Genomic DNA, 17,990 nt, shown 5'->3' with positions numbered 1-17,990 from the left:
TGTGTTATCCAGCTGCGGGTCCTGCCATTTACACTGCACAATAACACCTTGCAAACCTCCCCCATGTATATCAGTGTATGCTGAGAACCGATCCATTCACATTTTTAAGTTAATAAGGCAGCTTGCATAATTTCTTTCAAGAGAAAAGGCGCTGGTGGAGTTAGCTTCTGTGTAACGGCCCCCACATTGTGGAACTCTCTTCCGGAGCACATCCCTAATGCACAATCGTTCCCTGCCTTTAAAAAACTAATGAAAACCTAGCTGTATGACACATATGTGTAACAGTGGCTCTTCTTTACGATTCTGTCTTGATGGGAAGATGTTAGCTGCTTTCTCAGTTTCGGCCCTGGCGTTGTCAAAAATGTAATACATATAAATAAATAAATAAATAAATAAATAAATAAATAAATAAATAGAAATGCCAAATGTGTATGCAATGATTCACTTTACCAGTAAAGAACATTCTTGTTAAAGGTGATTCAAATTATTTCAAATCAAAAACATAGAAACTACATATGCCAAAAGAGAAAAGGATAATATACATGTTCTGCCAAATGTTATAACCATTTTCTAAATGTGGGGTGGGGGGCTCAAATGATGAGGTGCGTTCAGATTTGGACCTGCACTTGACCCTGGAGACAATTTGCAGATGCCTGGAGAATCTAGGAGAGGTCATTGAGCACATGTGTGTGGATCATATTTGCACATGAAGATATCAGCGATTTGCTATGAGTTCAGGCTGTGTGGATCAGATATTATGCAGAAGGTGCGCATCTAAGATACCAAATGTCGTCCTCATGTGCTTTACTATACATTTATTTTGGAATCAGAACCATAGTAAGTTCTTGCATATTATAATTTGATAAATGCACTGTTTTGTGCAATTGGCTTCCATTGATACCTAAGATGCAGAGTCAGCACCAGTGTTTGGGGCATGTTGGGAAAGTTTGGCACTGGCGTAGTGGAGAACCCAGCATCCCCTGCGGTTTTACACGGATTTAGTGCAAGGGACAGATGTGAGGACATTCTTACACATTTTAAGTCAAGTGGCTGAAGGTGTACTTGATTAAGACATGTGTTACTGTACTAGTAGTGTATTTACAACTATAATTAAGCCTTCAATTCCCAGAAGACTGTTAAGATGTAACATTGACAGGCCATGTACACCACAAAGTCTGATGTCACTGCTTGACTGCTAGTGGGAATGGCCATGGGGATTAGCAAGACCTTGTGCAGTCAATCAGATCATCTTTCTGTCCAAAATTCGAGACAATTCAAAAGTATAATTTTACTCTAATCAGCTTGTTTTAGAGTTTTGCAGATGTAAAAATCTTCTGGATAAAAAGAAGCTGGTCCGAAAGCTGCCATGTGCGCAGCCCCATGGCAAGCCCCGGAAACTGGTGGATTTTATACCAGCTTTTCGCTGATGGAAAACCCGTGTAATTAGTTAAAACAGGCTACTTTCTGTCGCTGGAAAACCGAGATAGTTTACACTCCGCTGTACCCTATATGCAGGCCATCACATGTGCCTAGTTACTTCATTTCACCCAATGCTGCTTTCATTTCCCTCTTTCATTCATTCTCTCTCTCTCTCTATCGCACCCTCTCTCTTTCTATCTCTCTCTTTTTCAATCTGTCCCTCTCTCTATCTCTCGCTCCTTCTCTCTCTAGCTCTCTCTTTCAATCTCTCTCTTTCTATCTCTTCCTCTCTCTCTCAGTCTCTTTCTCTCTCTCAATCTCTCGCTCTCTTTCAATCTCTCTCTTTCAAAAACGCTCTCTATCTTTGACTCTCTCTCTCTCTCTCTTTCTATCTCTCTTTCCCTCTATGAGGAATAGCTCTGCGGTCGTGAACATGGAATTTGTGATCGAAAACATACATAAATGAATAGGGAACAGGTATTAAAGTATTACACATGTAATGCTACTTGGTGAAGGTCGCATTATTATATAATCCTAGACGTATAGCCCACACCGCAGGCTATACAGGTTTAATATTGGCTAAAAAGCCAAACTTTATGGCAGGGCATTAAGAAGAGATGCGGGTTATTAACTGGCCAATGGGTGGGTGCTATATGATTAACACCCTAGCAAAAGGGCGATTCGGAATGTGATGAGCGTACAGAATAATGTAAAAGCAATTCTAAGGTTGACAAAGCTGAAAATGGAAATGGAAGCTCCGTCAGAAAAGGAGCCCTTTAATATCCTTGGTGAAGTGATGAGAGGCAGTGGAGGAAAGGAAGCGAGTGGGAGACAGAGCACGCAAGACAAGGCAGTGGGGAGTGGGGAGGCGAGAGCATAGTAAGCAACTTGAGGTGTATTCACAGATGATCTGAGGTACACACACACACACACACCACACACACTGTTAATGCGTGCTGATCCACAAGATGGATCTATTGGCGAATGAGTCATTTGAAATGTGAAACAAATTGTGTCAATTTATGAGTGGTAAGCCCACAATATTACTACTAATAAAACTTCTGCTTGCGTTCACTGTCTCATACATGTTGGAACAATACTGGAGGGATCTCGAGGGGTGCCCTGCCATGCCCAAAATGGCCAGGTGAATAGAATATTCAGTGAAATTGCCTTCACTTATGTTTGCTAAGAGGCAGAAGAAACACCGGAAAGGAAAACCTCACAGTGTTATCCAGTTTAAGCAGGAGACCAGAGGCAGATCAAGAGGTCTTGGAGAGGTGGCATTGAGGTGACACGGGGAGCTCTGCCAGAGTAAAATGGGCGCAACTCAGCCCTCATTGCAGTACCACACACCAGAGGGTAGACGAGCACTGATGGAGATGATGCTGTGTGTGGCGAGGGTCCTGCAATGGATACCGCCTCCGAAGGTGAGAAAAGGAGGCATCACAGGTGTTTGTCATGGTCAAGATCACCCTACAGAGAGGAGCGTCTGAGAGCGGTGGCGCAGAGGTGAGCAGCGCGCCTGAGAAACAAGTGCAAGCTCGACACAAAAGTAAAATAATACATATACAAGGAGAAAGCCACAGGGCCTGGTAGGTCATTTAATAAACACACTTTGGCGCACTTGGTGGCCTTTTGGAAGGATAGTTGAAGACAATACAACCCACACCCGAGGCTTTCCCTGTGGTGAAGGGTCAAACTAATATCACGGCACAACAGTAAATTGCTGCACCTGCCGAGAAAATATGACAATCATGTTTGAGAATGGCAAAGCACAAAGAGCTCTTCACAAGCAAAACAAAAGAGTAAAACAACGGTTGACAAAAGCAGCGGATGCCGACAGCACCCACAGAGGTGCACACACCTGATTGGCAAAACAATATAATGAGAATATTGAAGGATTTAGCAAAGATTAAACAATCCACTGTAAACTAGTGAACAGAATATATGCAGGAGGAACTTATAGGTATGAGGGAGGGAAGAGGTGAGATTGTTCAGTGGCAGAACGATAGACATTGAAGAGCGTATTTCCAGTGCAGAAGACAGAATTGAAGGACTGGAAAAGGCATGTACAGAAGCAGAAGATCATAGAAGAAGAGAACAACAGAAAACATTAGATTCTTTGGAATACCAGAGAAAATAGAGGGAACAAGTGCAGGACAGTTCATAGATGAGTGGTTCCCAGCAGCCCTACTTTTAAAATATAACCCACTGCTTGAGATCTAAATGGCACACAGAATAAGGCCAAGAGAAACAACAAATAAACAAGGTCCCAGAGCCCTTATAACAGGACTCCTGTGACACCAACACCTGACTCATTCTTCAAACTGTGAGAAAGCTCTCACTAGTACTTTACCGAAGCAACACGATATTTTTCTCTGCAGACTATTCCAGAGAACCTATGAACAAGTGCAAATGCTTCCAGGAACTACGAACAGAACTCTGCCACAGATACATGCAATACGGACTGATCGACACAGCTTAAATAATAATCACAACTACAGATGGCGTAACCAAGGAATTCTTTGAGCCAGAGGATGTGCATGGATACTTAAAACTACACACCAAAGATCAAATGGAGGTAGGGGATGCACAATCATCCCTTGAAAACCGGAAGCAATACACTCAAAATAAGGAAGATGGAGCAGAGTCTGCTACCACAAAAACTCCTCAGGAAAAATAAGAGAAGATACTACACTGCAGAAGCAGGCAAACCGTCTACCCAAGGATGCACAGAAGGAGAAATCTTGATCTCCAATCAAAATTCGTCCAACATATAGATCAGGGTAGAAACCTCATTAGCACTGGACAGTGAACAGGAACGCCCCGGCACGGAACCCTCAAGACCTGCAAATAAATACCAGAGTCCCGCCGGTCTGAATAGCCGCCCTCAGGACCACGCAATCCTGACATCTTTATTAATCAAGTGGTTTACCAAATAATATTGGGCCTGTAGGCATTGAAGCCATTTTCTTTTGTTCTCGCCAACACCCAATGTCAAAGTGGCATAGGGCGACCACTTCCAAACATCAACTAAGAACTGAATGTACCAAATGCTCAAACATTTACTCAAGGCATGACAACCCTATCCCCGTTAATGTCCCAGATGGTCTAAACACACCTATGATGATGCTCATTTAGAGACATCCACATACGAATCAGTGGCAAATGAGAAAGCATTGCAAATTCATCACCCTCCCTACCAAACCTATCCCTCTCAGTCCCAGAGTTACCAATCATCTCCTTGAACGTACACTGTCTGACCAAATACATCAAGAGGAAAAAGGTCCTTGCATATTCGGCAAGCCCCACAATCTGACATTGCGCTACTACAAGAGACCCACCTAACCCCAGTGGAAACATAGAAACTCAAGAGAGAGTCTTTCCCCGTTCCAAACACAGAGGTGGGAAATGCAGAGTAGCTATTCTGATCAATAGCAAAATATCTAAAACCTGGTCTGACAGAAAAGGAAGAATGAAACTAGCCAAGATTCACATAGCAGACAAGACAATCATTGCCAGTTTTTTTCTGAATGGTCTGAACAGACCACTAACAGATATAATCTCGCCAATGGTGTTAGGAGGCAATCGTAGGCACAACGAGTAGAGCGCTCGCTTTGACATCTGTGCAGAGCTTGCTAGGTTCGAATCCCGGCGGGGCCAAACTCAGCCTTTCATCCTTCCGAGGTCGATAAATGAGCACCACACACCGTGGGTAATAATAAGCAGCGCTCAGATACCTGAGGGTTCGTAGCGCTATATAAATGCCAAATTATTATTAATTAATCTTGCAATTGACCCCATGCGTGACAGAACAGGCAGCCCTGACCTAAACCACAACAGGGAAATGGGTATCCTAAAGAAATATTATACAAGAGAAGGGCCTGTTTGAACCATGGAGCCTGCGACACCCAGATAGCAGAGACTTCACATTTATGTCATGTGTCTTTGGAACACTCACGAGAATAGACTACTTCCCAAAAATCACTGTTAAACATGTAATCATGCAAGATTACAGCCACAGGAGTGTTCGATCATTCACCCGTAAACATACAAGTACATCTAGCACTTTAAAGACCCACACCGACCAAGTGGAGGATGAACCCCAGCCTTTACAATCACCCGAGGGGAAGGAACTTCTTCAGCAAAGCCTGACAGGATTCATCAAAATTAATATGGATACAGTGACCCGAACGGACACCCTTTGGGTGGCTTGCACAGCGTACATAAGGGGATACATGATCCAGCAAGCTTTGATGCACACAAAAACAAGACAGAATCAAACAAGAACTAGAAAAATAAATGAACGCGTTAGCGCCAACATACATCTCGAGGCCCACAGACAGCCTACTGAAGAAGCTCACAAAGACGAATTACACCCTAAACACGCTATTCAGCATAAATGCAGAGTATGCACTCTTCTGGGATCAAGCACAAACAATACTAGTGAGGCGAGAAAGCGGGGAATTCCAACTACACAAAATAGAGCAATTAATTGGCATCCCACTCCTGAAAAAAAACAAAGATGACTCGATCACCAACCCGTAACTCATAAACAAAGAGCTTGAACAATTTGACAGGAACATATACACCTTGGAAGCAAAATCTTGGCGAGGGCTCTTGGGAATCTTATGCTACACCTAAGCCTATCAACAGTGACAGAGGTCAACAGAGTGAAAGAAGGAGTCCTGATCACTGTGGAAGAGGTACAGGCAGCGATAAAGTCTCTACCTACTACCAAAGCACCGGCATAGACAACTTCCCTATTGAGTTCTATAAAATCTGCAGTACTCAAATCATGCCAATCCTAGTAATCCTATTAAAAGAGGAAGCCACACAGGTCCTCACCCTTGCACTGAGGTTTTGAAATCATCACACCTGGGAAATCCATCCCTAATCCCTCAGTTGGAAGCAGCCGCTGTGATGAAGCACTAGTGGTGCGCCACTCCGCGACACAGATTGTATGCTTACCCACTGATCTCGCTGTTGATCCCACAGTTGGGATCATCTGTGTTTACTCCTGCGTTTGTCAGGGGCTCCCAGCATTTTCCCAGCACCCTCTCCTCACTGGTGGCAACCATGTGTCTCCCGCTCTCCTTTGTGGGACCGGTTAATGGCAGGCGATTAAGACGCATAGTTGAGAGCAACTGAATCAAGCATCAGGTACCATTTAGACTAGTCATGCGGCACATTGCACTATCTACTAAAAATGTAACATCAGGCATTCTCAAGACTAGTCGGGTGGCATGTTGCACTATCAATGGGTTTACCACAGTTAAGCCACAGTTAAACCTAGTTTACAATGAGAAATGTCCATGCTTGTATGTGCAAACAGTGAGCGTGTTGTGAGTAGTTCCTCACAGGATTTTCTTGTGTCTTTTTCTTTAAGTCGCTTAATGAGGGTGACCATTACAAGATCAAACCATTTAAAGGAGACACCTGCATATGCAACCACCCAAGTGAAGACAAGTGATAATTTATACAGCATGACCAATATGACCAATGCAGAAGTAACTTTAGAATTTAAGTCAAGTCTACCCTGCAGCCTAAGATTATCAATAAGCGATCCCCTATCTAAGTCTATTGCCACAACTAGCTCTTCACCTATTTGCCCATCTCCAAGTGCGGCACTCTGAGGTTCTGGCAAGGGGCGCAAGAAGAAGACAGAGACTGAGAGAGATGGCAGTTGTGGATGAGGAAGCAGGAGCAACCAGCACCCATGGAGTTGGCACAGAACAGAACTACTGTAAAAATACCCACCGAGCTTATCAGTAAAGTGAATATGAAGCCAGAGGAATTTGGTGAAACTATCAGCAGTTTGCCAAAGCAAAAGAGTCCTTTAGCTGCTATTCCACACACAGGGACTGCTCTTCCGCAGCACACAATGACGGGGATCAACACGCCCTTACCAGATGTCACAACATCAACCAAGAACCCCTTGCTACAGCCTTTAGCTAAAATAGTCCCACCACAGTCTCACTCACTTGACCCTCTGCATCCATGTCAAATTAGCCCAAGAAGGGAAAAAATAGGGCAGCCGAAAAACTCTTCAGACTGACATGCAATAAAAAAGTGCATTGCCGCTAATCTCAACCAACTGGATAACCTAAAACAGTTTAGGCAATGGTTTGATACTGTTACACAGAGGGTGGATGAGTTACCCTGGATGACAGGAGAGGAATACTCTCAAACATTTGTAACAGCAGCAAGGTGTAGAAAAGGGGCGGTAGGTGAAACTGGAAGAGATGGGCAATGCAAAGGCGCTCTCCCAATGAAGGCTTCTTCATTAGAAATCCAGCCACGTTTGGTATGCATTCCACGCAGTTGTAGAGAGCCCGTTCCAGACCTAGTTAAAACGCTAGCTCGAAATAAAGTAATCACCCGCAAACTTACATGCCAAGGGATCTTCCTCTAAGAAAAAGCCAAATCCCATTGATTGCAAACAAAAGAATAAGCACACGAATTCAGGGCAAGAGAGGCATTGTCATTACTAATATAAAAAGTAAAGGATGGGGTAGATTTTAAAGCCTGGGTCCCCTCTCATTAGGCAGTGTATTACTTAATAGTGTGAACCACAACCATCTTTACCATGTTGCCTTTCATATCGAAGCGATAGTGCTCCGCTTGCATGACATACATCATTGTTTGCCTTTTTTTCTTTTTGTTCCAAAACTGTTACAACACAAGTATTAACTGCAGATAGAGCACAGATAATGCAATGGAAACAATGACTATTGTTCCTCTAGCTGCAATGAATATGTTTATGTTCATGTTTTATTGCTGTGCAGGTCTTAAGATGTTTTGGTATTTTGTTTGTAAAGCAGGTACACCAAAGGTCTAACAGCCAAAGCGTGTTTTTTTAAAATAAAACTCTAGGGCCTCATTACGACCCTGGCGCTAAGGGATTACTGGTACCGGTAAGGGTACCAGTACTGGTAATCCCTTAGCGCCTGATTATGAGGTCCCTTTGCGGGTTTCCACTTTAACGGCTGGTTTTACCAGCCGTTAAGGTATAGACCCGCAAAGGGACCTTGGTGCTAATTACGGTACCACAATTTGCGGTACCGTAATTACCGCCTTCCCCATTCCCATTATGCTGTATGGGGAAAAAATGGGAATGGGGAAGGGCCATGGTGAAATGGGGAAGTACCGCCCCGCCAACCTTGGAATGGGGTGGTACTTCCCCATTTCACCAATGGCGGACTCGTTAAAATACCGGCAGCAACCATGGTGCTAATAGCGCCATGGTTTAGCGCCGGTGTTGTAATGAGGGCCTAAGAGACGGCCAATGGTCAACCTATTAGAGCAGAACACATTCAATAACTAATCACTTTACAACCAAAACCAGGCAAGGACCAAAGCAAATGCCAAAATTTAGACCAATATCAACCCTGAATACAGACATGAAAATTGTAGCTAAAATCCTAGCAACGAGACTGAGTAAATGCATACCCCAATAAATGAGGCACAATCAGGCTTTGTACCGGGAAGAGTAGCAAGGGACAATACGTGAACATTACTACATTACTACATATCCTTTGGAATGAGATGCAAACCCTAGACCTGAAACTCGCCCTGTCACTAGACATGGTTGAGTGGCAATACGTATTTGATGTCAGAACAGATTTGGATTAAGCCACAACTTCATCTCCAAAGTTGCCATCCTCAATGAACCCCCCAACAGCCAAAATAATCAATAACGGTCAGATCTCTGATTGAAAATTACACAAGGTACTAGCTAGGGCTGTTGTTCCTAATTCATTTTGTTATTCCTAATGGTATTAGAACCACCAGCCTGCCCAATTAGATTCCACCAAGGAGTAAAAGGCATTGACACCCCAAGGCACCTCAACAAAATGCTTTTATACTTTGATGACATTTTGCTCAACTTCAGCGATCCTCATACCTCTATTAAAAACATCATCACAACAATAAATGAGTTTTCATTATTTTCTCGATATAAAATAAACTGGTGGAAAGGAGAGGCGCTCCCTATAAGCCCACACCTATTTAAAAACGAAGTAACAAATCTCGGATTCAATTTTACACCTAGTAGTTTAAAATATCTGGGTATTAAGATTAACACAGGGCTGCAACACATGATAGAGGACAAATACCACCAAACACAGGAAAACGTGAAATCTGAACTGGATTAATGGTCCGCCCTTATGGGGTAAAGTACAATGCCTGAAGATGATGTTAATATCCAGACTAAAATACATTTTTAATATGGTCCCAATTAGCCCCAAACAATCCTGGTGGTTAACCTTAAAGAAGGACACAAGAAGGTTCCTTTGGGAGAAGTCCAAACCAAGACTAAAGATGAAGAAAATGCAAGCGAGCACTAGCCCGGGAGATATTTGTGAGGTCATAATCCCAAAATACGAACAGTGGTGCAGGCAATGGGCTTGAGCAGAAATTCATCCACCAGACCAATCCGTGCCTCTGAGGCTGCTCTTGGGGGATGAACGTTTCAATGATGTGGGTTCCTCTTCTAATAGGAGGGTGGCTGGTTAGTGAGAGGAGACTACATTGGCTCAATGCATTCCTTGGTGCAGAACAGGTGAACTCCAGTAATCCGGACACAGGAACATTAGTTTTATGACAACGTTTGCAGAGTTATGCAATTCATTACACCACGTGAAGTTTGGCTTAATGAGAAGAATACTTCACTCCCTCTAAAATAAAGTCTTCATGGGCTACGCTAGCAGTCAAAAGATGTACTGTGGTGCTGTATTGTCTTAGACAGAGTGCAAAATACTAATAACCCACATCAACTTCACTGATACGCCAGTTTTTTGGCTACCATAAAACCCAAAGCATATATCACAATTTTACCACTACACCATCCCAAATGTATGCCCTCAACAACTCTATATGCTGAACCATAACTGCATGAACATTTGCTCAAGTGCGGTGACAGAGCTCCACAGCTGGTCTAAGCATATCCAGGCCGAAGACACCTTTCTTTACTCTGTGACATTGGTTTACGCCAGTGTATTGTCAAACAGGGTCGGATTGGCCCCTTAGCTGGTTTCTGGCCATGCCTCGGCGGTTTGGAAGAAAATAAAATTGAAAAAATATATATTTTTTTGCTCACATTTTTTTATTTTTTAAAAAAATCCTTTCATCCTTCTTAGGGTGATAAATGAGTACCAACACAGGTTGGGTGACATTGTATGCATATTTGTTCTATAAAAAAGATCATAAGCATAAGTGCTAAAGAATAACATATTATCTTGGCCTTGGACGTCTGCTTGGATTCACAGTAATTTAGTGTACTTATTAACAATGCTATTTGATGTGTTTTGTCAAGGGGTGAAAGGTTGTGTTACATCACTTCCGGGGGTGTCACTATGGGGTGGGGTCAAATGACATCACTTCTTGTGATGTCGTCAGAGGTCAAGGGTCGTGAGGTGAGGGGTGGGCCACTTTTTTGAGGCGAGGGGTGGGCCACTTTTTTTTGGGTGACCGGGCCTATTTCTTGTCCCAGTCCAACCCTGCTGTCAAAGATGCACATACAGCATTATAATTCATCAAGCTTCAATTGACATATGTCTAAAAGCAAATCCACTAAGTAAAAGACAAATTAGACAAATAGATGAAAAGGTACTGGATGTGTTTGCTAAATTTATTATTAGAAAAAAAAGAAACATTTTCCGTATGTGTAGATTGGATTCGCAACAAATCTTGGGACTATTGTCCAAGACCCTGCAGCTATAAAATGCCCGTTCTCAATGTCTACAACTGCATTTCTCGTCAATGCCATGCCAAGAGGACAGCCACCTTCTTGTAGCAATCCAAGATGCGACAGACGTGGGTAAATGATTCTCTTTATTCTCCAATACCATCTCTAAAAGCTTCTCCTGTAGCTCTTCGTTGCCATCTCTGACTGCCACACAACCTCCCACGCCCCAGGCTTATACCATGCAGACCACACCATGGAATCCGGTGACATCAGCATCCCCACACAGCCACAGCAGGGATAGACTAATACAATAACATCCACCTTCTGCTATCAATCCAAGAGAATCAAACTCCAAAAACTCTGACACCACTAAGGTCCAGTCCAGGCCCCAGAGAGATGTGGATGCCAGCAGGTGTCTGTAGCATTCTTTAGTCGCAAGCAGGTGATGTAGTCAGCTCTTTCCGAATTCTTTACATAAACATTTTAACTGGATAGTCTACTGAAATGACATCACGCATTGCATTTCACTTTCCATGAGCACCACTGCAATTGAGGGTAGGCTCGTTGAGCCACAGAAATGCACGAATAACTGCACAATATACACAAATTCCTTCTAGTGGCAATTCTTTTGTGGATTTTACAATTGGGTGGGTAATCAGGCACTCTTATAATTGCAATGTGCATAAAACATGATGGTCTAAAAAGTAAAGTATTTTGCTTGTCTGCTATATGTCCTTGAATTTATGGTTGAGTACTGTGTGGCGGAAAGTGGCTGGAGGTGATTGGGGAATGATGCGGATAAAGACATTGTTCAAAGAAGGCAATGTTAAGTTCAAATGTTATATGAAGTATTGAACACATTATCGAATGGAACCAATGGTCGTACGTCCAGACTGGATGTCCTCTGTTTTCATCCTTGGCTGTATAAAAATGGGTTGAATGAGTACAGCAGCGTACATTTATATGAACACTTCAGATGTTTAAAAGCATTTTAATGTACTGATTTAAAGATTGTAAACGTTGGAAACCTTAAAAGGCCCAATGCTTCTGTGGACAAGCTGTTCTGGAAATGTAATGTGAAGTGCATCAGTAATGCAATATTACGATGCACTATGCAAACTGTTCCATGCTAATGAAAGGTGCCAAGCTTTATTCAAAACAAATGGAGTTTGAACATTGGTTGAAAAGCATTGCAACAATGACATTTGGAACATTGGGATTCGCACTTGATAATAATAATGGCTGTTCTTAGAGTCTGCTGAATGCCAATCCTCTGCTATTATGTGCTGTCATAACATGGTGTTTTGTTACACACATTGCTGAAACTCAATGTGTTGACCTCAGAAGGATGAAGGAATGAGTCAGCACTGCCGCAGCAGTGAAATGTGTGAAGTACTCACTGCCTCATGTTAGAAACAAGCATCTGACTCGTAACCTATTGACCTGAAGGTAGATTTCTTTCCATAGCACAAGAGCAATTCATGTGAGTGCATTATCTCAGGTGACCACGCATGCCGATTTTGCCAGAACTGAATTGGGACGACCTCTGCTCCCCGCCCCCCGTCCAGAGATTTCTTTTAATTCAGAATCCGAGTCCGACGTTTGTGCCAGCCGGTGGTCAGTCATAATGTAGAAAGCAATAATGTAGAAAGTCAAAATGTCAAATTTTTTTTAGAAAACAATAATGTCGAAAAACAATAATGTTGAATTTTTTCTACATTTTTTAGAATTTTTCAAACAAAATAAATAAATATATATATAATTAAAATGTGTTGAGTATGAGGGGTGAGAGGGTGGTGGAGGGGTGGGGGGGATGGCCGGGGGGTGTTGGGTGAGGGGGGTTGGGGGCCCCCCCTAGTAAATGATACTCTTCTTGTTTATTTATTTATTGATAGTGCTAATTGACATTTTTTTTTCTACATTTTTTTTTCTAAAAATTGACTCTTTTCATTATATGTATAGGTTTTCGACATTATTGTTTTCTACATTTTTTTCGACATTATGACTATGAACCGTGCCAGCCACCTGCATTGACTGATTGGGCCACAGGGATTAGTTGGGAAATGATTACTTAGCAAAGCCTGTATTATAAAATCAGAGCACAGCTCCTTTGAAATGGACTTGCTTACATTCGCAGTCACAACTGCAAAATGTCTAATCAAGCACAATGCTGGAAATACTGTGGAATTCCAAAATGAGGGAGGTGGCAAGGAGGAAGGGACATTGTTTGGGGTGGGTGAGAAGTGGAGGGGATAGTCCAACGTGTATTACTTTTGTGTTTGTGGCAAGTCACTTTTTTTAATCTGGTCACCACAGCGTTATCCCCACTGTAAAGTCAAAGTCAATGGCATAGCAGAGACCCCTCCAACTTTTTGCTGTGTGCCTAGGCCCTGCTGCACCATGCACTGAAGCGCATGCACTTCGAGTTCAGAAAGAAAGATTCCAGTTATGGTGCGGTGCTTGCACTCTGGCCCCACTGCACTTGGCAGGAACCAGGAAGACCTACAATGTTTTTATGATGCCTGGGTGGCTCGGTGTGTACTTAAATGAGAGTGAATGTTGTGAGTAAATGAGTGAGTGTGTGTTGAGTGCATGGGTGTGCACATGTGTTTCTGCTGAGCTGGCTGCCAAGGAGCTATTTTTGTCAGGCAGGGTGCTAGGTGGGGATTGCAATTATGACTTTTATAATGGTCATCCATCAATGATAATACAAGCATTGTATATATTATTTTGTTTCTATACTGGCATTTTGGAAGAGACTGTCTAGTCATTTTGTACTGTGACATGGCATTGTTTGCTGCACATCCATGATAAAGCAAGCATGCTATATTATTATGTGGCTAGGCTGGCATTGTAATGCAGCAAGTCCAGCTATTCCTTATTGTTGCAAGGCATTTCATTCTGGGCATGTATGATAAAGTAAGCATGATAAGTGTTATTATGTGGCAAGACTGGCCTTTTCGTGCAGCCTGTCTAGCTATTTCTTACTATGGCAAGGCATTTTTTTTCTGGGCATCGATGATAAAGTATGCATGATCAGTACTGTTACATTGCTAGACTGGAATTTTAGTGCAGATAGTTTGGACATGTTTTCTTATTTTGGCATGGCATGTTTAATGGCAAAGCTAACACAAGCATTTTCTTTTCAAGGGGATACTGCCATATATTGGCAAAGACAGCCTGGAAATGTTTTCTATTGTATCATTACTGGGATTGGATGGGATGATGTGCGAAATATAGTATGTTCTCACATGGGAATTTTGGCACATGTTGGTGTAGCGATCATGGGCATGTATGGGTATTTTAAAGGTGCAAAATAAGGCTCAGACGCATATTATTATAATATTCTTGTCCTTCTACTAGGACCTCGAAGTTGTCACCTATACCAGCAATTTCATTTGCCTACTGAAGACTGAAGATGTGTTAATAATGTGCCAGAGGATTGCATATGGTTTGGGGAAATTCATCAAAGTTTGGTCAATGAAATGTAGTAGTAATGATGGAGATATTACTAACATCAAATATTAGCCTTCAGGACTATGAATCAAGAAATAATATATTGAAAACACATTGATATTATAAAGGTTAAAGATGGTTATAGATGTGTCTCTTTGGCAGCGAGGATCCACCATTTTTTCAGACCTTTGCCAAGTATTGTTTGTAAAACACTGTTTGACTAATACCCAGTAGGTCAGACTGTTGCAAAATGCCATACACATAATTTACCTTTGTGACCAGCCACGCAATATGGCAGCACACAGTCTACCATAGAAACTAGTCACAGAGAGTGGCAATTGCAAATGCACATAAATAGTGCACACAGATCGAATACATATTCTTCTTGTTTTGCACTTGTGGCATAAACGTGCCAAACAAGGGACGTTGCTGTGCAAATGGTATTATGCAGACACTCACTGCCCACCAGGGGAGTGTTGGTGGGAAAGACACTGGGTGTACATGGTTCTCACATGTCACACATGCCGTACACAAGTTACAGATGTTTAGTGTTGTAAGAATCAATAGGCTCAACACCAGATGTTAGTATACTCTAAATCGAATATCAAATGAAGGCAGTGATCCCAAGCTTCTCCTATTGTTGATGGGGGAGTCTTAAATGTTCTTATCACCAACCCATTATTAGACACAACCTGATTACAGAATGAATAACACATATTCAGGAATAGATGAGGTGCAATTACCATTCATCTTACAATGCAAAACAAGGAGCATCTATTTCCACCATGTTTTGCTGGCCAATCAGCATATGGTTTGCACCCTTCCATCCAGTCAAATATGTTTTTTTAAATACATGATTTAATTGTTTTTATACATTTTTTTGCAAGAAAGGACATCCTTTGTTTCTTAGGGCCTCATTACGACCTCGGCGGTAGCCAGGCCGCTGTTGGCGGCATGGCTGCCGCCGAAATCGCGTCCGGGTCCTCAGAATGAGGAATTACCGGGCCATTCCGAGTTCAGAAGGCCTGGTAATTCCTCCCTCCAAGGACCCGGACCCGGTCCTTCCCCATTCCCATTTCAGCCCCCATAGGGCTGAATGGTAATGGGAGAGGGAGCAAACAACGGGCCATTACGAGTTGGCCCATTGTTTGCTCCCTCTTCCCCTCGTGGGACCCGGTAAGCACGCCTGGTTTGACCAGGCATTGCTTCCTGGGTGCCGCGAGGGGACCTCGTAATGAGGCGGTATGGGGTAAACAGCGTCGGCACCTTTTACGGCGCCGTTTACCCCGTACCGCCAGGGTCGTAATGAGTCCCTTAATGTCTTATTTATTGTGTTCGGTCTTCTTCTTCTTGCCTCATGATAGCACAGTTTCTTTGAATGCCCTAGGTTCTCCCTCCTCTATTGTGGGGGTGATTACTTGGTCCAAAACGATGTTCTGCAAAAATTGACCTACTGTCATGTTTATTTTAGTCTTGGACCCACTGATCACATGATTCCGCCAGTACTCTTCATCCAATGTACTTGCATTTTAAGAAGATGGCCCATGTGGATCTGTCTTTTAGATCTTGTCCCTGGGCAAGATAGTAACACGTATCTTCTTGCTGACAGAAATGACAGGAGTTCTCTTTGACGCTTCCTCTTATTCTTAAGACTTCCTTCATATTCAGCTAGTTCAATCTTGCTCTCAGAAATACAGATCTTGAGTTTTTGTTTGGAAATTTCGCTAGGTATGCGATCAGGTTGTTTAGTTTTTGAGTGTTTGGAGGCAGGTGTGCCGTAAGTTTGTTCTTTGCTGCCTCTTCTAAAGTTCTTATCCAATCCCAATCTTTCAACCTGGTCTTAGTTTACTCTGGATTTGATTTAAGTTCTTCTTCCGAACTTCCAATTTCTGATAATAAGGCCAGGTTGTTTTTTCCCCACATCTTAAGCATGCGGTTTTTCCCGTTAGTCATTTCATCATGTATGATCTCGCATATTTCTTTGTCATGGGATTGTACTTTTTTTTGGTGCTCAAGTTAGGGCTGGAAAAGAAAGCGTTCCCAAACACCAACAGCTTCCAGAGAGCGAGCGAGAATCCAGGGCATGACAAAACGACCCATGACCCCTGTTGGGAAGTAGTAATCCATACTTTCCCCACCCACATGGACACCTATGGGGACCCCTTAAACTAGGTGGGATCCTCTGATACCATCTACCCAGCCTCCTAGACGTAGACACATCCACTTTTCAATACGTCTGCCCAGCCCTGATGAATGTGGCCTCTTTGCCACTGAAACCGGGCTGCATCAGGAATAGTCCCAGACTAGTAACTAATCTATCTACAACCTGCTGGACTTCCTGATTTGTGATCTCCCAACAAATAGATGGGAATTCCGTAAAAACCTTTTCAAACTGAATTCTGAAATAACAATGTTAAAAGATCAGAACAGAAGAAGAATATGGGAATCCAGAAATTTTTGAAGCAAAACCGGAAGAAACAATTGGACGCTACTTTTTCAAACTAAATGAATAGAAGTAGAGAATAGAAACACATCTATTAGCATTGTCCTCCTTTTTTAACATCTGCGGATAGAGAAATCTAATAAAATCATCTCTTGTCATCTATGAAGCAGCTTTTTAAGAAATTCCAAGTACCTCACTCGAGGGCGAACTTTAAAAACAAAAAATTAAACAATTTTTATTAAAATACTTTTACAGAATTGATCAACCTGAGTCTTCTATTGTGTTAATATTGTACTTTTCTAAACAGCATTAAGTGGTTCAGCTCTACTGACCCTTTAGCGATACCAGGCTGAGTTCTTTCCTTATGGATGCCATTGGAGTAGATGAAGGGTGGTTCAGCACTTTCCTCCACACTAAGCCTTCCAACTTTATCCATAGTTCTGCCGGTATAGCTGGCATAGCTTCCGCTCCATAGATTATGGCAGGAACTGCTTTTGACTTGTAAAAGGTTATCACCGGTACCAGTAAAAATCTGACACATTTCTTGTCGATCAGCTTGGTTGTGAATTTAGGGTCCTTGTTTTCGAGTACAGGGATTCTTGCATCGGTATTTCTTTCGGACTTATCGTAACTCCCAGATATTGGAATCTGTCCACCTTTTCAAGGACATCCCCTGCGATGTTCCATCTCTTATCTTTTCGTTCCGTTTGTGAGTCTTCTCCACTCAGTCAAATAGGAACATGACGATCATACTTGCTAATTTACTTATCAATCATGATAAATAAAATACACTCATTTATGATGCCATTGCCTTAAAAGATTAGAGTTTAGGTGCAAGATGGAGCTCATCCTCTAAATGTCCTGTTTACCAATTAGTGCTACTCATGGTTTCATCCTCAAGATGCTTAGCTACCTGACCTTGGTTTCATGGAACGGCTGCCAAGGAGATCTTGGGGCGACAGATACTGACGGCTCAGTCTCCTC

General features: G+C 42.5%; 1 protein-coding gene across 17 annotated transcripts in view; it reads right to left on the bottom strand.

The window, feature by feature from the left end:
- DAB1 (DAB adaptor protein 1) overlaps positions 1–17,990 on the bottom strand; it is a 4,845,894-nt gene that overhangs the window by 758,573 nt on the left and 4,069,331 nt on the right. The gene's annotated exons all lie outside the window — the stretch shown is intronic.

Source organism: Ambystoma mexicanum, chromosome 1q (genome assembly GCF_040938575.1).
Source record: "Ambystoma mexicanum isolate Mex_15411 chromosome 1q, UKY_AmexF1_1, whole genome shotgun sequence".
Lineage (NCBI taxonomy): Eukaryota > Metazoa > Chordata > Amphibia > Caudata > Ambystomatidae > Ambystoma > Ambystoma mexicanum.
Note: the sequence above shows the minus strand (reverse complement) of the source record. Positions and strands in the feature narration are given on the sequence as shown.